The sequence below is a fragment of the Telmatherina bonti genome (assembly GCF_933228915.1).
Source record: "Telmatherina bonti genome assembly, chromosome: 5".
In the NCBI taxonomy this organism is placed as follows: domain Eukaryota; kingdom Metazoa; phylum Chordata; class Actinopteri; order Atheriniformes; family Telmatherinidae; genus Telmatherina; species Telmatherina bonti.
Genome location: NC_136623.1, coordinates 3,881,942 through 3,906,258, shown reverse-complemented (window position 1 = coordinate 3,906,258; position 24,317 = coordinate 3,881,942). Strand labels below are relative to the sequence as shown.

At 46.5% G+C, this 24,317-nt stretch overlaps 1 protein-coding gene across 2 annotated transcripts in view; it reads left to right on the top strand.

The window, feature by feature from the left end:
* Positions 1-15,873: 15,873 nt before the first annotated feature.
* Positions 15,874-24,317, top strand: part of LOC306756480 (atrial natriuretic peptide receptor 1-like) — an 83,320-nt gene continuing 74,876 nt past the window's right edge. For both annotated transcript variants that reach the window (XR_013771322.1, XM_079241214.1), the window contains exon 1: positions 15,874-16,193. The gene's annotated coding sequence lies outside the window, so the exon portion shown is untranslated. The remainder of the gene's footprint in view (positions 16,194-24,317) is intronic.

The window sequence follows — 24,317 nt, the reverse complement described above, 5'->3', positions numbered from 1 at the left end:
CTTTGTCACAGGACTCACTCGCGCCCCGGCTGTCAACAGACTAAACGGTGTGTTCCCCCCCCCATCCTCAGCTGTCATTGACCTTGGAATCCGACTCGAAGGACCAAATACACTACTCACAAAAAGTTAGGGATATTCAGCTTTTGGGTGAAATTTCACAACAAGCCTAAAATGCATTCAAACCTGTACAGGTGAACTTAATGTGATCTTCTCTAAGCTTTTGAATGCACATGTCCAACTGTTAAATGTTTCAATAAATTTTGCACAAGTTGCTGTTCTCTAACAAGGAGCTTAACGGCAAAAATCACGGCAGGTGTGTGATCCTTGAATTGACCAATAAATGTCCTGGTTCAATTAAAGCTGGTGTTTAAACAGTTGTCCTCATCATGCTGTTCACATTTTGACATCATGAGACCAAGACGACACCTAACAATGGAACAACAGTCCCTTGCCATTGCGATGCTTCTAACAGGACGTTCTCAGACAGAAGTGGCCACTGATCTTGGAGTGTCACGGAGTGTCATCAGCAGGTTGCAACAGAGATATTGAGAGACTGGAAGAGTCACAGAAAGGTCTAGAAGTGGACGTCCTTTGGCCACATCCCGTGCTGATGACCGCTACATTGTGAATACTGCCCTGAGAAACCGGATGATGAATGCCACTCAACTCCAGGCACGTTTAAGAGAGGTGAGAGGCACCCAAGTGTCACATCAGACCATTCGAAACCGTTTCCATCAGCGTGCTCTGCGTGCTAGACGACCTGCACGGGTACCTGACCACACCACCAGGCACAGGCATCATCGTCTTGCATGGGCCAGGGAGCATTTACGCTGGACGTGGAACCAGTGGGCCTCAGTGCTGTTCTCTGATGAAAGTCGATTCACACTGAGCAGAAATGATGGCCGGCAACGATGTTGGAGACGTCAGGGAGAGCGCTATACATCAGCCACTGTTGTCACCAGGCGAGCTTTTGGTGGTGGCGGTGTTACAGTGTGGGCAGGGGTGTCCACTTGGTACAGAACTGCCCTACACTTTGTGAATGGTACAGTGACAAGCCCATACTACCTGAATAACATCATTAATCCAGTGATTGTGCCCCTACATAAACAGCACAGGCCTAATTTCATCTTCATGGACAACAATGCTCCTGCTCATCGAGGCCGCATCATCAGGAAACGGCTGTTGGAGACTGGTGTACCTCAAATGGAATGGCCTGCACTCTCTCCAGACCTGAATCCCATTGAAAACCTGTGGGATCAGCTGAGCCGTCATGTAGAGGCTCGAAACCCTGCACCCCAGAACCTCAATGACCTGAGGGCTGCCCTTCAAGAAGAGTGGGATGCCATGCCTCAGCAGGCAATAAGTCGCCTTGTGAACAGCATGAGACGTCGTTGTCAAGCTGTAATTGATGCTCAAGGGCACATGACCAGATATTGAGACGTTCAAATTTTTTGTTGTGGTGTAACTACCATTGTTGTTACCTTTTGTGTTGAATGAATTTGAAGAGATGAGGAAATCAGTAGTGCATCCTTCTACTTAAATGTCTTACTTTTATGATATTATATCACTGTAGCATGAACATATTGCATTTTCCATAAATTTCACCTGAAAGCCAAATATCCCTAACTTTTTGTGAGTAGTGTATGTTAAGTTTAAACCCTTAACATCTGAACATAATTATCATTAAATAAGGGGGAAGCCAGACGAGACGATCTTGTTCAACTTGCAAGGAGGCTCATCTCAGAAGTCTGAGCTTCAAAAAACCTCCAAGCCATTGATTGAAAGATATCACGTGACATTCATACAAGTTAATACAATTCAGTGTGTGTGTGTGTTTGCTTGGTTTAAAAGTCCAATGCGTATGTCCTGATAGGACAATGCGTATGTGTGCTCTCCTTAAAGATACCATTCTGATAGGAACTGAATGGTTATCAAATTTGGTCAGACCACTCTGACCTTGCACGTCACTGGAATGTCCTGCTTATCCAAACAGCACACAGAGGAAAACTTTTAACTTGTACATGTGGATTAATGAAGACCAATGTAAGGTTAATAAAGATGATCATAATATGAATTGAAAATATAACTGAAATTCCCAACAACTGGCACAGCCACCGTCTTTTATTAGTCAGCACAGTCAAACTTTCACCAGCAACACATCGCAGACCTCCTGTCTGGCCTTTTCAAAATAAAAGTACACCACTTACTGAACTCATGAACTCTTTTACATTTCCACCAGCATGGACGTCCTCGAAACTTTGATGGCATTATCTGTTGTCCAGGCGCTTGTGTTTGTTTTTACAAGCTTCATCTTTCAACCCTTTCAGTGCTTCTTAAAACTGTGTAAATAAAGTTTGATTAATATAGTCACAATATAGAAAGATTACAACTGTGTTACTGTCCATAGAGGTGTGGGGAACCAATAGCAGGACAGAGGCAGGAGGCAGACAAGGTGCAGGAACAGAATTTAATCCTTAAACTTAACGGAAGACAAAACAGACATCACAGGCAACTCCAGACAAGGAACAAGCACTGAGAACAGAAACCAAGTGGCATAAATACAGACAGAAACAAAAGACAGAGGTGTACTGAATAGACAAATTGAAACCAAATGAAATAAGGAACAGTAGACAACAGGAAACAAGGCACGACAGAACTAAACAAGAAATACTACAAACAAAGAGGAAACTAGAACTAAAAAAAAAAAACAAACCCCACATCATGAAGAACTCTTTGGGAACAGGAATCCTAGGAGAATCATCCCTTTCTGGGCCACCCTTAGACACAGGAGCCAAAAGAGGAGGGTCCTGGCCTGGGACACCGGTGGCTTGCCTAGACCTGGGGATACCCATGGCAGGTAGCAATGCACCAGATGTGTACCAAGGAGCAGGAGGTGGGGCACTAAATGGGGACCATGGAACAGGTGGCTACATGGAGAACCTGTAGAGGAACATGAAGTAGTAAAGGAACATTCTGAAGTGCCTGAGTGGCAAGAAGGTGTCCAGGGAAAGAACATCTGACATTCAAGATGGCCACAGGTGTTGTTACAGTTTTCCTACGGTACACCTTGTTTGTTGATTTTATACCCTCTATAGCTGATTTAGACCTCAAAATGCTAACAGGAAGTAGTACTGTAGCAATGTAGTACTGTAGCGGTGTAGTACTGCAGCAGTGTAGTACTGTAATAGTGTAGTACTGTAGCAGTGTAGTACTGTAGTACTGTAGCAGTGTAGTACTATAGTACTGTAGCAGTGTAATACTGTAGCAGTATAGTACTGTAGCAGTCTAGTACTGTAGCAGTGTAGTACTGTAGCAGTGTGATACAGTAGCAGTGTATTACTGTTGCAGTGTAATACTGTTCCAGTGTAGTACTGTAGCAGTGTAGTACTGTAGCAGTGTAATACTGTAGCAGTGTAGTACTGCAGCTGTATAGTACTGTATCGGTGTAGTGCTGTAGTACTGTAGCAGTGTAATACTGAAGCAGTGTAGTACTGTAGCAGTGTAGTACTGTAGCAGTGTGATACTGTAGCAGTGTAGTACTGTAGCAGTGTAATACTGTTGCAGTGTAGTACTGCAGCAGTGTAGTACTGTAGCAGTGTAGTACTGTAGCAGTGTGATACAGTAGCAGTGTAGTACTGTAGCAGTGTGATACAGTAGCGGTGTAATACTGTTGGAGTGTAATACTGTTGCAGTGTACTACTGTAGTACTGTCACAGTGTAGTACTGTAGCAGTGTAATACTGTAGTACTGTAGAAGTGTAATACTATAGCAGTGTAGTACTGTCACAGTGTAATACTGTAGCAGTGTAATACTGTCGCAGTGTAGTACTGTAGCAGTGTAGTACTGGGGCAGTGTAGTGCTGCAGCAGTGTAGTACTGTAGCAGTATAATACTGTTGCAGTGTAGTACAGTAGCAGTGTAGTACTGTAGCAGTGTAGTACTGTAGCAGTGTGATACAGTAGCAGTGTAGTACTGTAGCAGTGTAGTACTGTAGCAGTGTGATACAGTAGCGGTGTAATACTGTTGGAGTGTAATACTGTTGCAGTGTAGTACTGTAGTACTGTCACAGTGTAGTACTGTAGCAGTGTAATACTGTTGGAGTGTAATACTGTTGCAGTGTAGTACTGTAGTACTGTCACAGTGTAGTACTGTAGCAGTGTAATACTGTAGTACTGTAGAAGTGTAATACTATTGCAGTGTAGTACTGTCACAGTGTAAAACTGTAGCAGTGTAATACTGTCGCAGTGTAGTACTGTAGCAGTGTAGTACTGTGGCTGTGTAGTGCTGCAGCAGTGTAGTACTGTAGCAGTGTAGGACTGTAGTACTGTTCAGTGTAATACTGTAGCAGTGTAGTACTTTTGCAGTGAAATACTGTAGCACTGTAGTACTGTCGCAGTGTAATACTGTGGCAGTGTAGTACTGTAGTACTGTCGCAGTGTAATACTGTAGCAGTGTAGCACTGTAGCAGTGTAGTACTGTGGCTGTGTAATACTGTAGCAGTGTAGCACTGTAGCAGTGTAGTACTGTAGCAGTGTAGTACTGTGGCTGTGTAATACTGTAGCAGTGTAGCACTGTAGCAGTGTAGTACTGTAGCAGTGTAGTACTGTGGCAGTGTAATACTGTAGCAGTGTAATACTGTGGCTGTGTAATACTGTAGCAGTGTAGCACTGTAGCAGTGTAGTACCGCAGCAGTCTAATACTGCAGAAGTCTAGTAATGTATCGGTGTAGTACTGTAGCAGCGTAGTACAGTAGCAGTGTAATACTGTAGCAGTTTAGTACTGTAGTACTGTATTAGTGTAGCAGTGTATTACAGCAGCAGTGTAGGACTGTAGCAGTGTAGTACTGCAGCAGTGTAGTACTGTAGCAGTGTAACACAGTAGCAGTGTAACACTGTTGCAGTGTAATACTGTCGCAGTGTAGTACTGTAGCAGTGTAGTACTGCAGCAGTGTAGTACAGTAGCAGTGTAGTACTGTAGCAGTGTAATACTATAGCAGTGTAGTACTGTAGCAGTGTAGTACTGCAGCAGTGTAGTACTGTAGCAGTGTAGTACTGCAGCAGTGTGGAACTGTAGCAGTGTAGTACTGTAGCAGTGTAATACTTTGGCAGTGTAGTACTGTAGCAGTGTTATACTGTACCAGTGTAATACTGTGGCTGTGTATTACTGTAGCAGTGTAATACTGTCGCAGTGTAGTACTGTTGCAGTGTAGTACTGTTGCAGTGTATTACTGTAGCAGTATAATACTGTCGCAGTGTAGTACTGTTGCAGTGTAGTACCGCAGCAGTCTAATACTGCAGAACTGTAGTAATGTATCGGAGTAGTACTGTAGCAGTGTAGTACTATAGTACTGTAGCAGTGTAATACTGTAGCAGTGTAATACTGTAGCAGTATAGTACTGTAGCAGTCTAGTACTGTAGCAATGTAATACTGTTGCAGTGTAATACTGTTCCAGTGTAGTACTGTAGCAGTGTAGTACTGTAGCAGTGTAATACTGTAGCAGTGTAGTACTGCAGCTGTATAGTACTGTATCGGTGTAGTGCTGTAGTACTGTAGCAGTGTAATACTGAAGCAGTGTAGTACTGTAGCAGTGTAGTACTGTAGCAGTGTAATACTGTAGCAGTGTAGTACTGTAGCAGTGTAATACTGTTGCAGTGTAGTACTGCAGCAGTGTAGTACAGTAGCAGTGTAGTACTGTAGCAGTGTAGTACTGTAGCAGTGTGATACAGTAGCAGTGTAGTACTGTAGCAGTGTAGTACTGTAGCAGTGTGATACAGTAGCGGTGTAATACTGTTGGAGTGTAATACTGTTGCAGTGTACTACTGTAGTACTGTCACAGTGTAGTACTGTAGCAGTGTAATACTGTAGTACTGTAGAAGTGTAATACTATAGCAGTGTAGTACTGTCACAGTGTAATACTGTAGCAGTGTAATACTGTCGCAGTGTAGTACTGTAGCAGTGTAGTACTGGGGCTGTGTAGTGCTGCAGCAGTGTAGTACTGTAGCAGTGTAGTACTGTAGCAGTGTAGTACTGTAGCAGTGTGATACAGTAGCAGTGTAGTACTGTAGCAGTGTAGTACTGTAGCAGTGTGATACAGTAGCGGTTTAATACTGTTGGAGTGTAATACTGTTGCAGTGTAGTACTGTAGTACTGTCACAGTGTAGTACTGTAGCAGTGTAATACTGTAGTACTGTAGAAGTGTAATACTATAGCAGTGTAGTACTGTCACAGTGTAAAACTGTAGCAGTGTAATACTGTCGCAGTGTAGTCGTGTAGCAGTGTAGTACTGTGGCTGTGTAGTGCTGCAGCAGTGTAGTACTGTAGCAGTGTAGGAGTGTAGTACTGTGCAGTGTAATACTGTAGCAGTGTAGTACTTTTGCAGTGTAATACTGTAGCACTGTAGTACTGTCGCAGTGTAATACTGTAGCAGTGTAGTACTGTAGTACTGTCGCAGTGTAATACTGTAGCAGTGTAGCACTGTAGCAGTGTAGTACTGTAGCAGTGTAGTACTGTGGCTGTGTAATACTGTAGCAGTGTAGCACTGTAGCAGTGTAGTACTGTAGCAGTGTAGTACTGTGGCTGTGTAATACTGTAGCAGTGTATCACTGTAGCAGTGTAGTACTGTAGCAGTGTAGTACTGTGGCAGTGTAATACTGTAGCAGTGTAATACTGTGGCTGTGTAATACTGTAGCAGTGTAGCACTGTAGCAGTGTAATACTGTGGCAGTGTAGTACTGTAGCATTGTAGCAGTGTAATACTGTGGCAGTGTAGTACTGTAGCAGTGTAATACTGTAGCAGTGTAGCACTGTAGCAGTGTAATACTGTGGCAGTGTAATACTGTGGCAGTGTAGTACTGTGGCTGTGTAATACTGTAGCAGTGTAGCACTGTAGCAGTGTATTACTGTGGCAGTGTAGTACTGTAGCAGTGTAAAACTGTAGCAGTGTAGCACTGTAGAAGTGTAATACTGTGGCAGTGTAATACTGTGGCAGTGTAGTACTGTGGCTGTGTAATACTGTAGCAGTGTAGCACTGTAGCAGTGTAGTACTGTAGCAGTGTAATACTGTAGCAGTGTAATACTGTGGCAGTGTAGTACTGTAGCAGTGTAGCACTGTAGCAGTGTAATACTGTGGCAGTGTAGTACTGTAGCAGTGTAATACTGTAGCAGTGTAACACTGTAGCAGTGTAATACTGTGGCAGTGTAATACTGTGGCAGTGTAGTACTGTGGCTGTGTAATACTGTAGCAGTGTAGCACTGTAGCAGTGTAATACTGTGGCAGTGTAGTACTGTAGCAGTGTAATACTGTAGCAGTGTAGCACTGTAGCAGTGTAAAACTGTGGCAGTGTAATACTGTGGCAGTGTAGTACTGTGGCTGTGTAATACTGTAGCAGTGTAGCACTGTAGCTGTATAGTACTGTATCGGTGTAGTGCTGTAGTACTGTAGCAGTGTAATACTGAAGCAGTGTAGTACTGTAGCAGTGTAGTACTGTAGCAGTGTAATACTGTAGCAGTGTAATAGTGTTGCAGTGTAATACTGCAGCAGTGTAGTACAGTAGCAGTGTAGTACTGTAGCAGTGTAGTACTGTAGCAGTGTGATACAGTAGCGGTGTAATACTGTTGGAGTGTAATACTGTTGCAGTGTACTACTGTAGTACTGTCACAGTGTAGTACTGTAGCAGTGTAATACTGTAGTACTGTAGAAGTGTAATACTATAGCAGTGTAGTACTGTGGCTGTGTAATACTGTAGCAGTGTAGCACTGTAGCTGTATAGTACTGTATCGGTGTAGTGCTGTAGTACTGTAGCAGTGTAATACTGAAGCAGTGTAGTACTGTAGCAGTGTAGTACTGTAGCAGTGTAATACTGTAGCAGTGTAGTACTGTAGCAGTGTAATACTGTTGCAGTGTAGTACTGCAGCAGTGTAGTACAGTAGCAGTGTAGTACTGTAGCAGTGTAGTACTGTAGCAGTGTGATACAGTAGCAGTGTAGTACTGTAGCAGTGTAGTACTGTAGCAGTGTGATACAGTAGCGGTGTAATACTGTTGGAGTGTAATACTATTGCAGTGTACTACTGTAGTACTGTCACAGTGTAGTACTGTAGCAGTGTAATACTGTAGTACTGAAGAAGTGTAATACTATAGCAGTGTAGTAATGTCACAGTGTAATACTGTAGCAGTGTAATACTGTCGCAGTGTAGTACTGTAGCAGTGTAATACTGTTGCAGTGTAGTACTGCAGCAGTGTAGTACAGTAGCAGTGTAGTACTGTACCAGTGTAGTACTGTAGCAGTGTGATACAGTAGCAGTGTAGTACTGTAGCAGTGTAGTACTGTAGCAGTGTGATACAGTAGCGGTGTAATACTGTTAGAGTGTAATACTGTTGCAGTGTAGTACTGTAGTACTGTCATAGTGTAGTACTGTAGCAGTGTAATACTGTAGTACTGTAGAAGTGTAATACTATAGCAGTGTAGTACTGTCACAGTGTAAAACTGTAGCAGTGTAATACTGTCGCAGTGTAGTACTGTAGCAGTGTAGTACTGTGGCTGTGTAGTGCTGCAGCAGTGTAGTACTGTAGCAGTGTAGGACTGTAGTACTGTTCAGTGTAATACTGTAGCAGTGTAGTACTGTAGTACTGTCGCAGTGTAATACTGTAGCAGTGTAGCACTGTAGCAGTGTAGTACTGTAGCAGTGTAGTACTGTGGCTGTGTAATACTGTAGCAGTGTAGCACTGTAGCAGTGTAGTACTGTAGCAGTGTAGTACTGTGGCTGTGTAATACTGTAGCAGTGTAGCACTGTAGCAGTGTAGTACTGTAGCAGTGTAGTACTGTGGCAGTGTAATACTGTAGCAGTGTAATACTGTGGCTGTGTAATACTGTAGCAGTGTAGCACTGTAGCAGTGTAATACTGTGGCAGTGTAGTACTGTAGCACTGTAGCAGTGTAATACTGTGGCAATGTAGTACTGTAGCAGTGTAATACTGTAGCAGTGTAGCACTGTAGCAGTGTAATACTGTGGCAGTGTAATACTGTGGCAGTGTAGTACTGTGGCTGTGTAATACTGTAGCAGTGTAGCACTGTAGCAGTGTAATACTGTGGCAGTGTAGTACTGTAGCAGTGTAATACTGTAGCAGTGTAGCACTGTAGCAGTGTAATACTGTGGCAGTGTAATACTGTGGCAGTGTAGTACTGTGGCTGTGTAATACTGTAGCAGTGTAGCACTGTAGCAGTGTAGTACTGTAGCAGTGTAATACTGTAGCAGTGTAATACTGTGGCAGTGTAGTACTGTAGCAGTGTAGCACTGTAGCAGTGTAATACTGTGGCAGTGTAGTACTGTAGCAGTGTAATACTGTAGCAGTGTAACACTGTAGCAGTGTAATACTGTGGCAGTGTAATACTGTGGCAGTGTAGTACTGTGGCTGTGTAATACTGTAGCAGTGTAGCACTGTAGCAGTGTAATACTGTGGCAGTGTAGTACTGTAGCAGTGTAATACTGTAGCAGTGTAGCACTGTAGCAGTGTAATACTGTGGCAGTGTAATACTGTGGCAGTGTAGTACTGTGGCTGTGTAATACTGTAGCAGTGTAGCACTGTAGCTGTATAGTACTGTATCGGTGTAGTGCTGTAGTACTGTAGCAGTGTAATACTGAAGCAGTGTAGTACTGTAGCAGTGTAGTACTGTAGCAGTGTAATACTGTAGCAGTGTAGTACTGTAGCAGTGTAATACTGTTGCAGTGTAGTACTGCAGCAGTGTAGTACAGTAGCAGTGTAGTACTGTAGCAGTGTAGTACTGTAGCAGTGTGACACAGTAGCGGTGTAATACTGTTGGAGTGTAATACTGTTGCAGTGTACCACTGTAGTACTGTCACAGTGTAGTACTGTAGCAGTGTAATACTGTAGTACTGTAGAAGTGTAATACTATAGCAGTGTAGTAATGTAGCAGTGTAGTACTGTGGTGTGTAGTGCTGCAGCAGTGTAGTACTGTAGCAGTGTAATACTGTTGCAGTGTAGTACTGCAGCAGTGTAGTACAGTAGCAGTGTAGTACTGTACCAGTGTAGTACTGTAGCAGTGTGATACAGTAGCAGTGTAGTACTGTAGCAGTGTAGTACTGTAACAGTGTGATACAGTAGCGGTGTAATACTGTTGGAGTGTAATACTGTTGCAGTGTAGTACTGTAGTACTGTCACAGTGTAGTACTGTAGCAGTGTAATACTGTAGTACTGTAGCAGTGTAATACTGTAGTACTGTAGAAGTGTAATACTATAGCAGTGTAGTACTGTCACAGTGTAAAACTGTAGCAGTGTAATACTGTCGCAGTGTAGTACTGTAGCAGTGTAGTACTGTGGCTGTGTAGTGCTGCAGCAGTGTAGTACTGTAGCAGTGTAGGACTGTAGTACTGTGCAGTGTAATACTGTAGCAGTGTAGTACTTTTGCAGTGTAATACTGTAGCACTGTAGTACTGTCGCAGTGTAATACTGTAGCAGTGTAGTACTGTAGTACTGTCGCAGTGTAATACTGTAGCAGTGTAGCACTGTAGCAGTGTAGTACTGTGGCTGTGTAATACTGTAGCAGTGTAGCACTGTAGCAGTGTAGTACTGTAGCAGTGTAGTACTGTGGCAGTGTAATACTGTAGCAGTGTAATACTGTGGCTGTGTAATACTGTAGCAGTGTAGCACTGTAGCAGTGTAATACTGTGGCAGTGTAGTACTGTAGCAGTGTCGCACTGTAGCAGTGTAATACTGTGGCAGTGTAGTACTGTAGCAGTGTAATACTGTAGCAGTGTAGCACTGTAGCAGTGTAATACTGTGGCAGTGTAATACTGTGGCAGTGTAGTACTGTGGCTGTGTAATACTGTAGCAGTGTAGCACTGTAGCAGTGTAATACTGTGGCAGTGTAGTACTGTGGCTGTGTAATACTGTAGCAGTGTAGCACTGTAGCAGTGTAATACTGTGGCAGTGTAGTACTGTAGCAGTGTAATACTGTAGCAGTGTAGCACTGTAGCAGTGTAATACTGTGGCAGTGTAGTACTGTGGCTGTGTAATACTGTAGCAGTGTAGCACTGTAGCTGTATAGTACTGTATCGGTGTAGTACTGTAGTACTGTAGCAGTGTAATACTGAAGCAGTGTAGTACTGTAGCAGTGTAGTACTGTAGCAGTGTAATACTGTAGCAGTGTAGTACTGTAGCAGTGTAATACTGTTGCAGTGTACTACTGTAGTACTGTCACAGTGTAGTACTGTAGCAGTGTAATACTGTAGTACTGTAGAAGTGTAATACTATAGCAGTGTAGTAATGTCACAGTGTAATACTGTAGCAGTGTAATACTGTCGCAGTGTAGTACTGTAGCAGTGTAGTACTGTGGTGTGTAGTGCTGCAGCAGTGTAGTACTGTAGCAGTGTAATACCTTTGCAGTGTAGTACTGCAGCAGTGTAGTACAGTAGCAGTGTAGTACTGTACCAGTGTAGTACTGTAGCAGTGTGATACAGTAGCAGTGTAGTACTGTAGCAGTGTAGTACTGTAGCAGTGTGATACAGTAGCGGTGTAATACTGTTGGAGTGTAATACTGTTGCAGTGTAGTACTGTAGTACTGTCACAGTGTAGTACTGTAGCAGTGTAATACTGTAGTACTGTAGAAGTGTAATACTATAGCAGTGTAGTACTGTCACAGTGTAAAACTGTAGCAGTGTAATACTGTCGCAGTGTAGTACTGTAGCAGTGTAGTACTGTGGCTGTGTAGTGCTGCAGCAGTGTAGTACTGTAGCAGTGTAGGAGTGTAGTACTGTGCAGTGTAATACTGTAGCAGTGTAGTACTTTTGCAGTGTAATACTGTAGCACTGTAGTACTGTCGCAGTGTAATACTGTAGCAGTGTAGTACTGTAGTACTGTCGCAGTGTAATACTGTAGCAGTGTAGCACTGTAGCAGTGTAGTACTGTAGCAGTGTAGTACTGTGGCTGTGTAATACTGTAGCAGTGTAGCACTGTAGCAGTGTAGTACTGTAGCAGTGTAGTACTGTGGCAGTGTAATACTGTAGCAGTGTAATACTGTGGCTGTGTAATACTGTAGCAGTGTAGAACTGTAGCAGTGTAATACTGTGGCAGTGTAGTACTGTAGCAGTGTAATACTGTAGCAGTGTAGCACTGTAGCAGTGTAATACTGTGGCAGTGTAATACTGTGGCAGTGTAGTACTGTGGCTGTGTAATACTGTAGCAGTGTAGCACTGTAGCAGTGTAATACTGTGGCAGTGTAGTACTGTAGCAGTGTAATACTGTAGCAGTGTAGCACTGTAGCAGTGTAATACTGTGGCAGTGTAGTACTGTGGCTGTGTAATACTGTAGCAGTGTAGCACTGTAGCAGTGTAGTACTGTGGCAGTGTAGTACTGTGGCTGTGTAATACTGTAGCAGTGTAGCACTGTAGCAGTGTAATACTGTGGCAGTGTAGTACTGTGGCTGTGTAATACTGTAGCAGTGTAGCACTGTAGCAGTGTAATACTGTGGCAGTGTAGTACTGTAGCAGTGTAATACTGTAGCAGTGTAGCACTGTAGCAGTGTAATACTGTGGCAGTGTAATACTGTGGCAGTGTAGTACTGTGGCTGTGTAATACTGTAGCAGTGTAGCACTGTAGCTGTATAGTACTGTATCGGTGTAGTGCTGTAGTACTGTAGCAGTGTAATACTGAAGCAGTGTAGTACTGTAGCAGTGTAGTACTGTAGCAGTGTAATACTGTAGCAGTGTAGTACTGTAGCAGTGTAATACTGTTGCAGTGTAGTACTGCAGCAGTGTAGTACAGTAGCAGTGTAGTACTGTAGCAGTGTAGTACTGTAGCAGTGTGATACAGTAGCGGTGTAATACTGTTGGAGTGTAATACTGTTGCAGTGTACTACTGTAGTACTGTCACAGTGTAGTACTGTAGCAGTGTAATACTGTAGTACTGTAGAAGTGTAATACTATAGCAGTGTAGTAATGTCATAGTGTAATACTGTAGCAGTGTAATACTGTCGCAGTGTAGTACTGTAGCAGTGTAGTACTGTGGTGTGTAGTGCTGCAGCAGTGTAGTACTGTAGCAGTGTAATACCTTTGCAGTGTAGTACTGCAGCAGTGTAGTACAGTAGCAGTGTAGTACTGTACCAGTGTAGTACTGTAGCAGTGTGATACAGTAGCAGTGTAGTACTGTAGCAGTGTAGTACTGTAGCAGTGTGATACAGTAGCGGTGTAATACTGTTGGAGTGTAATACTGTTGCAGTGTAGTACTGTAGTACTGTCACAGTGTAGTACTGTAGCAGTGTAATACTGTAGTACTGTAGAAGTGTAATACTATAGCAGTGTAGTACTGTCACAGTGTAAAACTGTAGCAGTGTAATACTGTCGCAGTGTAGTACTGTAGCAGTGTAGTACTGTGGCTGTGTAGTGCTGCAGCAGTGTAGTACTGTAGCAGTATAGGAGTGTAGTACTGTGCAGTGTAATACTGTAGCAGTGTAGTACTTTTGCAGTGTAATACTGTAGCACTGTAGTACTGTCGCAGTGTAATACTGTAGCAGTGTAGTACTGTAGTACTGTCGCAGTGTAATACTGTAGCAGTGTAGCACTGTAGCAGTGTAGTACTGTAGCAGTGTAGTACTGTGGCTGTGTAATACTGTAGCAGTGTAATACTGTGGCAGTGTAGTACTGTAGCAGTGTAATACTGTAGCAGTGTAGCACTGTAGCAGTGTAATACTGTGGCAGTGTAGTACTGTGGCTGTGTAATACTGTAGCAGTGTAGCACTGTAGCAGTGTAATACTGTGGCAGTGTAGTACTGTAGCAGTGTAATACTGTAGCAGTGTAGCACTGTAGCAGTGTAATACTGTGGCAGTGTAGTACTGTGGCTGTGTAATACTGTAGCAGTGTAGCACTGTAGCAGTGTAGTACTGTAGCAGTGTAGTACTGTGGCTGTGTAATACTGTAGCAGTGTAGCACTGTAGTACTGTAGCAGTGTAGTACTGTGGCAGTGTAATACTGTAGCAGTGTAATACTGTAGTACTGTAGAAGTGTAATACTATAGCAGTGTAGTAATGTCACAGTGTAATACTGTAGCAGTGTAATACTGTCGCAGTGTAGTACTGTAGCATTGTAGTACTGTGGTGTGTAGTGCTGCAGCAGTGTAGTACTGTAGCAGTGTAATACTGTTGCAGTGTAGTACTGCAGCAGTGTAGTACAGTAGCAGTGTAGTACTGTAGCAGTGTAATACTGTGGCAGTGTAATACTGTAGCAGTGTAGCACTGTAGCAGTGTAATACTGTAGCAGTGTAATACTGTAGCAGTGTAGTACTGTAGCAGTGTAGTACTGTGGCAGTGTAGTACTGTAGCAGTGTAATACTGTGGTGGTGTAGTACTGTGGCAGTGTAATACTGTAGCAGTGTAGTACTGTAGCAGTGTAGTACTGTAGCAGTGTAGTACTGTGGCAGTGTAGTACTGTAGCAGTGTAGTACTGTAGCATTGTAGTACTGTGGTGTGTAGTGCTGCAGCAGTGTAGTACTGTAGCAGTGTAATACTGTAGCAGTGTAATACTGTGGCAGTGTAGTACTGTAGCAGTGTAGTACTGTAGCAGTGTAATACTGTGGCAGTGTAGTACTGTAGCAGTGTAATACTGTGGCGGTGTAGTACTGTGGCAGTGTAATACTGTAGCAGTGTAGTACTGTAGCAGTGTAGTACTGTGGCAGTGTAGTACTGTAGCAGTGTAATACTGTGGTGGTGTAGTACTGTGGCAGTGTAATACTGTAGCAGTGTAGTACTGTAGCAGTGTAGTACTGTAGCAGTGTAGTACTGTGGCAGTGTAGTACTGTAGCAGTGTAGTACTGTGGCAGTGTAGTACTGTAGCAGTGTAATACTGTGGCGGTGTAGTACTGTGGCAGTGTAATACTGTAGCAGTGTAGTACTGTAGCAGTGTAGTACTCTAGCAGTGTAATACTGTGGCGGTGTAGTACTGTAGCAGTGTAATACTGTGGCGGTGTAGTACTGTGGCAGTGTAATACTGTAGCAGTGTAATACTGTGGCGGTGTAGTACTGTGGCAGTGTAATACTGTAGCAGTGTAGTACTGTGGCAGTGTAGTACTGTAGCAGTGTAGTACTGTGGCAGTGTAGTGCTGTAGCAGTGTAGTACTGTAGCAGTGTAGTACTCTAGCAGTGTAATACTGTAGCAGTGTAGTACTGTAGCAGTGTAGTGCTGTAGCAGTGTAGTACTCTAGCAGTGTAATACTGTGGCGGTGTAGTACTCTAGCAGTGTAGTACTGTGGCAGTGTAATACTGTAGCAGTGTAGTACTGTGGCTGTGTAGTACTGTATTACTGTTGCAGAATACTGTTATAATGGTCATTAGCAGTATTTGTCCCTCCCTGTCATCAGTCTTTCCGTTTGTCTCCTGGCTTGGTTAAGAAAAAAGTCCTCATGCCTTCATCATCCTCCTCATCCTCCTGAAGACCCTGGAAGTTCTCCTACTTTTCCATTCCAGTCCTGGAACTGCACTAAAACTCTGACCTGCGAATCCTTCAAGACTGAAGGGTCCGTTTTTCTTTCCATCCATCCGTCATCAACACGCAGCTCTTCCGGTGGCCGTTTGGGGTCATTTCTGGATGAGAAGCTCAAAGTGCTCCACACAGAAGCACCAGCAGGGGCCGCTGGGACACCAACCTGGTCCCTGGACACCGTCTCAGGAGGTTTTAGTGTCGTTCAGGTCTAAGGATCAGGTTACCGGTCTGGTTTTGGGGGGCGGGTTCCTTCCAGAATCCAGTTTCCTCCCTTGTTCCTCCTTTCCTGTCTCCTCATCCTCCTCCCTTCCTCCCCCTCCCTCCCCGTGCCTCGCAGCTCTCCGCCCCGTCAGTCCGCAGCCTGGATCCGGTTTCTGCTGTCAGACCCTCACGCGCTGCTCTGCCGGACTTACCGGATCTGGATCTGAAGCTGCAGGTCTGCAGAAGCCTCTCCACCTGGACAGCTGATCTCGGGGATCCTTGTTGCCCTCGCGGTGGATCCTGAGGAGCGTGCACGCGCTCTTGGGCTAGTCAACGTGCTGTGAGTGCGCGCGCTGCACGTGTGGAAACTGTGACAGGTGAAGAGAAACTTTGTGGGCCTCCGGAACCAGACCAGACCACTTCTCTGGGTTTCTGCAGCGTTATTGGCACGAGACGGCACCGCACGCGCGCCATGGTCGCGTTCACGCGGGAGCAGGCGCCCGCTGAGGTACAGACACGCGCGTCTGATCACACGTATCGATCAACATTTGAGATGCTTATTGATCTGCGGGAGGCGCTGTGTGCGCGCGCAGGGTCCAGCTGAGGTCCAACATGTGGAGCAGAAAACAGAAGTCATCCGAAAAGTTTCGTCACGTTTGGATGAAACTTTGTTGTCTTTAAAGTCTGGACCAGAACCAGGAGGGAAAACCTCCATCAGGACCAGAACCAGGAGGGAAAACCTCCATCAGGACCAGAACCAGGAAGGAAAACCTCCATCAGGACCAGAACCAGGAGGGAAAACCTCCATCAGGACCAGAACCAGGAGGGAAAACCTCCATCAGGACCAGAACCAGGAAGGAAAACCTCCATCAGGACCAGAACCAGGAGGGAAAACCTCCATCAGGACCAGAACCAGGAAGGGAAAACCTCCATCAGGACCAGAACCAGGAAGGGAAAACCTCCATCAGGACCAGAACCAGGAAGGAAAACCTCCATCTGGACCAGAACCAAGAAGGAAAACCTCCATCAGGACCAGAACCAGGAAGGAAAACCTCCATCTGGACCAGAACCAAGAAGGAACACCTCCATCAGGACCAGAACCAGGAGGGAAAACCTCCATCAGGACCAGAACCAGGAGGGAAAACCTCCATCAGGACCAGAACCAGGAAGGGAAAACCTCCATCAGGACCAGAACCAGGAAGGGAAAACCTCCATCAGGACCAGAACCAGGAAGGAAAACCTCCATCTGGACCAGAACCAAGAAGGAAAACCTCCATCAGGACCGGAACCAGGAAGGAAAACCTCCATCTGGACCAGAACCAAGAAGGAACACCTCCATCAGGACCAGAACCAGGAAGGAGGACCTTCATCAGGACCAGAACCAGGAGGGAAAACCTCCATCTGGACCAGAACCAAGAAGGAAAACCTCCATCAGGACCAGAACCAGGAAGGAGGACATTCATCAGGACCAGAACCAGGAGGGAAAACCTCCATCAGGACCAGAACCAGGAAGGAAAACCTCCATCAGGACCAGAACCAGGAGGGAAAACCTCCATCAGGACCAGAACCAGGAGGGAAAACCTCCATCAGGACCAGAACCAGTAGGGAAAACCTCCATCAGGACCAGAACCAGGAAGGGAAAACCTCCACCAGGACCAGAACCAGGAAGGAAAACCTCCATCAGGACCAGAACCAAGAAGGAACACCTCCATCAGGACCAGAACCAGGAAGGAGGACCTTCATCAGGACCAGAACCAGGAGGGAAAACCTCCATCTGGACCAGAACCAAGAAGGAAAACCTCCATCAGGACCAGAACCAGGAAGGAGGACCTTCATCAGGACCAGAACCAGGAGGGAAAACCTCCATCAGGACCAGAACCAGTAGGGAAAACCTCCATCAGGACCAGAACCAGGAAGGAAAACCTCCATCAGGACCAGAACCAGGAGGGAAAACCTCCATCTGGACCAGAACCAAGAAGGAAAACCTCCATCAGGACCAAAACCAGGAAGGAGGACCTTCATCATGACCAGAACCAGGAGGGAAAACCTCCATCTGGACCAGAACCAAGAAGGAAAACCTCCATCAGGACCAGAACCAGGAAGGAAAACCTCCATCAGGACCAGAACCAGGAAGGAGGACCTTCATCAGGACCAGAACCAGGAGGGAAAACCTCCATCAGAACCAGAACCAGGAAGGGAAAACCTCCATCTGGACCAGAACCAAGAAGGAAAACCTCCATCAGGACCAGAACCAGGAGGGAAAACCTCCATCTGGACCAGAACCGAGAAGGAAAACCTCCATCAGGACCAGAACCAAGAAGGAAAACCTCCATCAGGACCAGAACCAGGAAGGAAAACCTCCTTCAGGACCAGAACCAGGAAGAAAATCCTCCACCAGGACCAGAACCAGGAAGGAAAACCTCCATCAGGACCAGAACCAGGAAGGAAAATCTCCTTCAGGACCAGAACCAGGAAGGAAAACCTCCATCAGGACCAGAACCAGGAAGGAAAACCTCCATCAGGACCAGAACCAGGAAGGAAAACCTCCACCAGGACCAGAACCAGGAAGGAAAACCTCCATCAGGACCAGAACCATTAGGGAAAACCTCCATCAGGACTAGAACCATTAGGGAAAACCTCCATCTGGACCAGAACCAGGAAGGAAAACCTCCATCAGGACCAGAACCAGGAGGGAAAACCTCCATCAGGACCAGAACCAGTAGGGAAAACCTCCATCAGGACCAGAACCAGGAAGGAAAACCTCCATCAGGACCAGAACCAGGAAGGGAAAACCTCCATCTGGACCAGAACCAAGAAGGAAAACCTCCATCAGGACCAGAACCAGGAAGGAAAACCTCCATCAGGACCAGAACCAGGAAGGGAAAACCTCCATCTGGACCAGAACCAAGAAGGAAAACCTCCATCAGGACCAGAACCAGGAAGGAAAACCTCCTTCAGGACCAGAACCAGGAAGAAAATCCTCCACCAGGACCAGAACCAGGAAGGAAAACCTCCATCAGGACCAGAACCAGGAAGGAAAATCTCCTTCAGGACCAGAACCAGGAAGGAAAACCTCCATCAGGACCAGAACCAGGAAGGAAAACCTCCATCAGGACCAGAACCAGGAAGGAAAACCTCCACCAGGACCAGAACCAGGAAGGAAAACCTCCATCAGGACCAGAACCATTAGGGAAAACCTCCATCAGGACTAGAACCATTAGGGAAAACCTCCATCTGGACCAGAACCAGGAAGGAAAACCTCCATCAGGACCAGAACCAGGAGGGAAAACCTCCATCAGGACCAGAACCAGTAGGGAAAACCTCCATCAGGACCAGAACCAGGAAGGAAAACCTCCATCAGGACCAGAACCAGGAAGGGAAAACCTCCATCTGGACCAGAACCAAGAAGGAAAACCTCCATCAGGACCAGAACCAGGAAGGAAAACCTCCATCAGGACCAGAACCAGGAAGGGAAAACCTCCATCTGGACCAGAACCAAGAAGGAAAACCTCCATCAGGACCAGAACCAGGAAGGAGGACATTCATCAGGACCAGAACCAGGAGGGAAAACCTCCATCAGGACCAGAACCAGGAAGGAAAACCTCCATCAGGACCAGAACCAGGAAGGGAAAACCTCCATCTGGACCAGAACCAAGAAGGAAAACCTCCATCAGGACCAGAACCAGGAAGGAAAACCTCCATCAGGACCAGAACCAGGAAGGGAAAACCTCCATCTGGACCAGAACCAAGAAGGAAAACCTCCATCAGGACCAGAACCAGGAAGGAGGACATTCATCAGGACCAGAACCAGGAGGGAAAACCTCCATCTGGACCAGAACCAAGAAGGAAAACCTCCATCAGGACCAGAACCAGGAAGGAAAACCTCCATCAGGACCAGAACCAGGAAGGAAAACCTCCATCAGGACCAGAACCAGGAAGGAAAACCTCCATCAGGACCAGAACCAGGAAGGAAAACCTCCTTCAGGACCAGAACCAGGAAGGAAAACCTCCTTCAGGACCAGAACCAGGAAGGAAAACCTCCATCAGGACCAGAACCAGGAAGGAAAACCTCCATCAGGACCAGAACCAGGAAGGAAAACCTCCATCAGGACCAGAACCAGGAAGGAAAACCTCCATCAGGACCAGAACCAGGAAGGAAAACCTCCATCAGGACCAGAACCAGGAAGGAAAACCTCCACCAGGACCAGAACCAGGAAGGAAAACCTCCATCAGGACCAGAACCATTAGGGAAAACCTCCATCAGGACTAGAACCATTAGGGAAAACCTCCATCTGGACCAGAACCAGGAAGGAAAACCTCCATCAGGACCAGAACCAGGAGGGAAAACCTCCATCAGGACCAGAACCAGTAGGGAAAACCTCCATCAGGACCAGAACCAGGAAGGAAAACCTCCATCAGGACCAGAACCAGGAAGGGAAAACCTCCATCTGGACCAGAACCAAGAAGGAAAACCTCCATCAGGACCAGAACCAGGAAGGAAAACCTCCATCAGGACCAGAACCAGGAAGGGAAAACCTCCATCTGGACCAGAACCAAGAAGGAAAACCTCCATCAGGACCAGAACCAGGAAGGAAAACCTCCTTCAGGACCAGAACCAGGAAGAAAATCCTCCACCAGGACCAGAACCAGGAAGGAAAACCTCCATCAGGACCAGAACCAGGAAGGAAAATCTCCTTCAGGACCAGAACCAGGAAGGAAAACCTCCATCAGGACCAGAACCAGGAAGGGAAAACCTCCATCTGGACCAGAACCAAGAAGGAAAACCTCCATCAGGACCAGAACCAGGAAGGAAAACCTCCATCAGGACCAGAACCAGGAAGGGAAAACCTCCATCTGGACCAGAACCAAGAAGGAAAACCTCCATCAGGACCAGAACCAGGAAGGAAAACCTCCATCAGGACCAGAACCAGGAAGGAGGACCTTCATCAGGACCAGAACCAGGAGGGAAAACCTCCATCAGAACCAGAACCAGGAAGGGAAAACCTCCATCTGGACCAGAACCAAGAAGGAAAACCTCCATCAGGACCAGAACCAGGAGGGAAAACCTCCATCTGGACCAGAACCGAGAAGGAAAACCTCCATCAGGACCAGAACCAAGAAGGAAAACCTCCATCAGGACCAGAACCAGGAAGGAAAACCTCCTTCAGGACCAGAACCAGGAAGAAAATCCTCCACCAGGACCAGAACCAGGAAGGAAAACCTCCATCAGGACCAGAACCAGGAAGGAAAATCTCCTTCAGGACCAGAACCAGGAAGGAAAACCTCCATCAGGACCAGAACCAGGAAGGAAAACCTCCATCAGGACCAGAACCAGGAAGGAAAACCTCCACCAGGACCAGAACCAGGAAGGAAAACCTCCATCAGGACCAGAACCATTAGGGAAAACCTCCATCAGGACTAGAACCATTAGGGAAAACCTCCATCTGGACCAGAACCAGGAAGGAAAACCTCCATCAGGACCAGAACCAGGAGGGAAAACCTCCATCAGGACCAGAACCAGTAGGGAAAACCTCCATCAGGACCAGAACCAGGAAGGAAAACCTCCATCAGGACCAGAACCAGGAAGGGAAAACCTCCATCAGGACCAGAACCAGGAAGGAAAACCTCCATCAGGACCAGAACCAGGAAGGGAAAACCTCCATCTGGACCAGAACCAAGAAGGAAAACCTCCATCAGGACCAGAACCAGGAAGGAAAACCTCCTTCAGGACCAGAACCAGGAAGAAAATCCTCCACCAGGACCAGAACCAGGAAGGAAAACCTCCATCAGGACCAGAACCAGGAAGGAAAATCTCCTTCAGGACCAGAACCAGGAAGGAAAACCTCCATCAGGACCAGAACCAGGAAGGAAAACCTCCATCAGGACCAGAACCAGGAAGGAAAACCTCCACCAGGACCAGAACCAGGAAGGAAAACCTCCATCAGGACCAGAACCATTAGGGAAAACCTCCATCAGGACTAGAACCATTAGGGAAAACCTCCATCTGGACCAGAACCAGGAAGGAAAACCTCCATCAGGACCAGAACCAGGAGGGAAAACCTCCATCAGGACCAGAACCAGTAGGGAAAACCTCCATCAGGACCAGAACCAGGAAGGAAAACCTCCATCAGGACCAGAACCAGGAAGGGAAAACCTCCATCTGGACCAGAACCAAGAAGGAAAACCTCCATCAGGACCAGAACCAGGAAGGAAAACCTCCATCAGGACCAGAACCAGGAAGGGAAAACCTCCATCTGGACCAGAACCAAGAAGGAAAACCTCCATCAGGACCAGAACCAGGAAGGAGGACATTCATCAGGACCAGAACCAGGAGGGAAAACCTCCATCAGGACCAGAACCAGGAAGGAAAACCTCCATCAGGACCAGAACCAGGAAGGGAAAACCTCCATCTGGACCAGAACCAAGAAGGAAAACCTCCATCAGGACCAGAACCAGGAAGGAAAACCTCCATCAGGACCAGAACCAGGAAGGGAAAACCTCCATCTGGACCAGAACCAAGAAGGAAAACCTCCATCAGGACCAGAACCAGGAAGGAGGACATTCATCAGGACCAGAACCAGGAGGGAAAACCTCCATCTGGACCAGAACCAAGAAGGAAAACCTCCATCAGGACCAGAACCAGGAAGGAAAACCTCCATCAGGACCAGAACCAGGAAGGAAAACCTCCATCAGGACCAGAACCAGGAAGGAAAACCTCCATCAGGACCAGAACCAGGAAGGAAAACCTCCTTCAGGACCAGAACCAGGAAGGAAAACCTCCTTCAGGACCAGAACCAGGAAGGAAAACCTCCATCAGGACCAGAACCAGGAAGGAAAACCTCCATCAGGACCAGAACCAGGAAGGAAAACCTCCATCAGGACCAGAACCAGGAAGGAAAACCTCCATCAGGACCAGAACCAGGAAGGAAAACCTCCATCAGGACCAGAACCAGGAAGGAAAACCTCCACCAGGACCAGAACCAGGAAGGAAAACCTCCATCAGGACCAGAACCATTAGGGAAAACCTCCATCAGGACTAGAACCATTAGGGAAAACCTCCATCTGGACCAGAACCAGGAAGGAAAACCTCCATCAGGACCAGAACCAGGAGGGAAAACCTCCATCAGGACCAGAACCAGTAGGGAAAACCTCCATCAGGACCAGAACCAGGAAGGAAAACCTCCATCAGGACCAGAACCAGGAAGGGAAAACCTCCATCTGGACCAGAACCAAGAAGGAAAACCTCCATCAGGACCAGAACCAGGAAGGAAAACCTCCATCAGGACCAGAACCAGGAAGGGAAAACCTCCATCTGGACCAGAACCAAAAAGGAAAACCTCCATCAGGACCAGAACCAGGAAGGAAAACCTCCTTCAGGACCAGAACCAGGAAGAAAATCCTCCACCAGGACCAGAACCAGGAAGGAAAACCTCCATCAGGACCAGAACCAGGAAGGAAAATCTCCTTCAGGACCAGAACCAGGAAGGAAAACCTCCATCAGGACCAGAACCAGGAAGGGAAAACCTCCATCTGGACCAGAACCAAGAAGGAAAACCTCCATCAGGACCAGAACCAGGAAGGAAAACCTCCATCAGGACCAGAACCAGGAAGGGAAAACCTCCATCTGGACCAGAACCAAGAAGGAAAACCTCCATCAGGACCAGAACCAGGAAGGAAAACCTCCTTCAGGACCAGAACCAGGAAGAAAATCCTCCACCAGGACCAGAACCAGGAAGGAAAACCTCCATCAGGACCAGAACCAGGAAGGAAAATCTCCTTCAGGACCAGAACCAGGAAGGAAAACCTCCATCAGGACCAGAACCAGGAAGGAAAACCTCCATCAGGACCAGAACCATTAGGGAAAACCTCCATCAGGACTAGAACCATTAGGGAAAACCTCCATCTGGACCAGAACCAGGAAGGAAAACCTCCATCAGGACCAGAACCAGGAGGGAAAACCTCCATCAGGACCAGAACCAGTAGGGAAAACCTCCATCAGGACCAGAACCAGGAAGGAAAACCTCCATCAGGACCAGAACCAGGAAGGGAAAACCTCCATCTGGACCAGAACCAAGAAGGAAAACCTCCATCAGGACCAGAACCAGGAAGGAAAACCTCCATCAGGACCAGAACCAGGAAGGGAAAACCTCCATCTGGACCAGAACCAAGAAGGAAAACCTCCATCAGGACCAGAACCAGGAAGGAGGACATTCATCAGGACCAGAACCAGGAGGGAAAACCTCCATCAGGACCAGAACCAGGAAGGAAAACCTCCATCAGGACCAGAACCAGGAAGGGAAAACCTCCATCTGGACCAGAACCAAGAAGGAAAACCTCCATCAGGACCAGAACCAGGAAGGAAAACCTCCATCAGGACCAGAACCAGGAAGGGAAAACCTCCATCTGGACCAGAACCAAGAAGGAAAACCTCCATCAGGACCAGAACCAGGAAGGAGGACATTCATCAGGACCAGAACCAGGAGGGAAAACCTCCATCTGGACCAGAACCAAGAAGGAAAACCTCCATCAGGACCAGAACCAGGAAGGAAAACCTCCATCAGGACCAGAACCAGGAAGGAAAACCTCCATCAGGACCAGAACCAGGAAGGAAAACCTCCATCAGGACCAGAAC